The following is a 3,741-nucleotide window of genomic DNA, read 5'->3' as shown; positions in this document are numbered from 1 at the left end:
AGCTCATTTATTAACAATTGATATGCAATTAAATTCATTGTATATAACAAATCAATTAGAGTCACATATATTTATATATACTGTATATATTTATTGTGTGTATCATATTCCGGGGTAATATTCAAACATAAACGATAAACATATGATATACTGTATAATACAACTATTCATTGAGTATACATATAATGATGATTATGTTTATTATTAATAATGCGGGTGTCTTTCATTGAGTTTATGTTAATGTAATACATTGGATAACATATACACACACCTATTGAATAGAAATGATGTGTGAATTATCTGAGTTTTACTTATTTTTCATTATTTATTAGTAGTTTTTATTATTATTGTTGTTTTTTGTAGTTTGTTTATATGATAGTTGAATGTATTCAAACAGGTTATCACCACCAACAACAAAAAATATACAGTATATGTATTGTTTTACCTAATATATGGTATAGTTAGGTGTGTGTGTGTGTGTGTGTGTGTGTGTAGGTATAGTCAACAGTAAGCCAAGCGTGTAATACCAGTCATTTAATTTTGTTTTGTTGTATTTATTATATTAGATAATATTATTCATATTTTTTGTTTGTTAGAGATAATTGCATAAAATTTTTTTAATGAAAATCAATTTTCTTAAACATTATTGTTTTTCTTTTTTTTTAAAAATAAATTATATTAGTTAATTATAATTTATATATAGTTTATAACTATTGATATCATCATTATTGTTATTTATTTTAAATATAAAGTAATATATTAAGTAACAATAGTTTTTTTTGTTAACTGAAAAAAATCAATAGACCTTTTATTTGTTACCCCAAAAAAATGATGATATAATATACAGTATATATATATAAAACAAAATTGTTATGTATTTATTGAAGCGCTCGTCTTATAATACATTATAACATGCATTGAATTTTTTCAAATATATAACAAAAATTTTCATCAAAAAAAATAACATTATATTTTCATCTCTCAATTTTAAACATTATAATATATAAAGACATTCAAAACATCAGTGCGTGTCTTATATATATAAATAAGTTATATACTCGTAATATATATATATAAACATATAATTCATGACATTTTTTTGGCTATCAAATAATTTTATAATATTGTTATATATATATTGCTTTAGAAAATTCACAAATATTTTTTAGTAACATTGAAGACATCGTCATCAGTCTATATAGCAATTTGACATAACATTGTTAGGCAAACCTATTAAAATGTTTATTTTTTTTGGGGGGAAACTATAAATATATTTTTTTTGTCGGCATTTGATTATAAATTCTAAACCATATTATAATATAATAGTTTTTTTAAAAAAACTTATAATTCAATCGCTGCTATATTTTGTACAAAAAAAATAAATTGTTATATTATATACACGTTATATAATTTATACAGTATATAGATATAGTTTTTTTTTTAAATTATAGATTTTAAAACTGAATCTCTATTATAATTAGCATTAAATTATCAGTCGTTTTAATTTCGGATAAGAAACTTATTATTTATTTATTTTTTTATTTGGTAGGAAAAAAGTAGATTAAAATGTTAGATAATGTTATTTTGTTTGTTTGTTAAGTTTTTTTTTAAATTTTATTTATTACAGTTTTATTTTGTTGTTGTTGTTGTTATTGCTGTTGCTTGAAATTGGTTGGTAATCAGCATTTATACAGTAAAACAAAATTAAGTTTTTAAAATGTTTAAATAAAGTTATTTTATAGCTAAATCTTCATTTATTTAAATAGAGAACTAATGTATAAGCAAAACACAAAACAAAAAAATTATTATTTTATTTATTTTATTATTAAAATTGTATATTATATACATCTCTATATATATATACAGTATATTTAGTATTTGTTTTATTTTTTTTTTTTAAGGATTCATTCAATTATCAGTAATTTAAATGAATGACTAACTATTTTGTTGTTGTTGTTGTTGTTGTTGTCATTTACCCATGACTTTTGATATGTATTTTGATTTAGTTTTTTAAAACCCAACCTCCACTTCAATAAATATATATAAAAAAAACTTTCACATAATATATATATCTTAAACATATAATAAAAAACATAAATAAACAAATAAACAAAAACATAACAAAATAAAATTAAAGCTTTTTTATTGACTTTAAAATTTTCAAAATAGTTTTTATTCTCCAAAAAAAATAAGAGATTTGTCGTTAATTATTATTATTATTATTATTATTTTAATAGTTATATTAAAAAACTCGTTTTACCGCATAAAACGATTTTTGTTGTGTGTGTGTCTGTGTGTGCAATAAATTGCACAAAAATGCAACATTTTTACACATTTTTCCTAATCTATTGCTTTTTTATTACTCTATAATTTTATGTAGATTTAAGTCCAATAAAAATTCAATATAAAATTATATATATATATATTCAGTATATCTATGTATATACAGATATTATATATAAACATGTATATAATACAAGAGATAGTGCATAATATGTGTGTATAAATATCAAACATTTAAAACAAAAGTCAAAATGATAAAATCGCTATTTAGTTAAACCATTGCTATTTCTATTAGATTAAATAGATATTAGTTAGTTATTTCTATATATATATATAAATTTCTATATATTATATATATCTGAAAACATTAAATTAACAGTAATGTTTAAAAGTTTTTAATAGTTTAATAAAAATGGGAATTATATTTAACTTTTACACACACACACTGAAAGAGAGAGAGAGAGAGAGAGAGAGAGAGAGAGAGAGAGAGAGAGAGAGAGAGAACATTAACATTTCATTTACATGTACAACACATTTTCAATTGTTTATCATTATTATAATAAATATATTCATGAAAAAAATAATAAATCTATGTATACTTTAGTTTTTCTTTTACAAAATAATAATAATAATATGAATTTTATGCTAAAAATACAATTTATTATTAGTATTATTATTATTTTGAAAGCTAAAATTCAGAGATTACATAATGTATAGTTTTTTTCTAGTGTGAACTTTTAGGTAAATATTTAGCTTTAATTAGTAGACTTTTATTATTATCATTAGTTTTGCGTAACGATAGACTCTGAGTGGTCATGCATTAAGTAAAAAAAATAAATATATGCCGCTCTCTATGTTTATATACATACTGTATAAATGCATACAAAATATATTAGTAATATATTTTTTATAAAATCATATATATATATATATATATATATGTATGATATTTAATTTATATTTTATACACATTATATATATATATACTGTATATAACAATGTTTTACTAAATAAAAGTGCACATCTCATAAGACAACACACACATACACACAAAAGTGTAGTTATTTTTTTATTCTAGAAAAAAATAAAATAATAGCAAATTGTTAAGTAATTTTTATGGCATCAGCACAGGTAGTTAGAGAGAGAGAGAGAGAGAGAGAGAGAGAGAGAGAGAGAGAGAGAGAGAGCACAAGTAGTGTGTGTGTGTTGTATAATAAAAATATGTTTAGTTAGGAAAGCGTGAGAAAAGACAGGTTGACGTACGCCAGCAAATTGTTGTCTTCTATGATCATCGACTTATCGCTATATATGTATACATATAAGTATATATATATATATATATATATATATATATATATATATATTCTGAATATATATAAAATTTTTAATATATTATATATATATATAATATATAGATATATGTATTAATATTAAAGTGATGAGCATTTTTTTCTTATA

The sequence above is a fragment of the Oppia nitens genome, unplaced genomic scaffold, assembly GCF_028296485.1.
Source record: "Oppia nitens isolate AA-2021 unplaced genomic scaffold, nextdenovo-longstitch-racon4-pilon3 scaffold1_pilon_pilon_pilon, whole genome shotgun sequence".
Lineage (NCBI taxonomy): Eukaryota > Metazoa > Arthropoda > Arachnida > Sarcoptiformes > Oppiidae > Oppia > Oppia nitens.
This window is presented reverse-complemented; position numbering follows the sequence as displayed.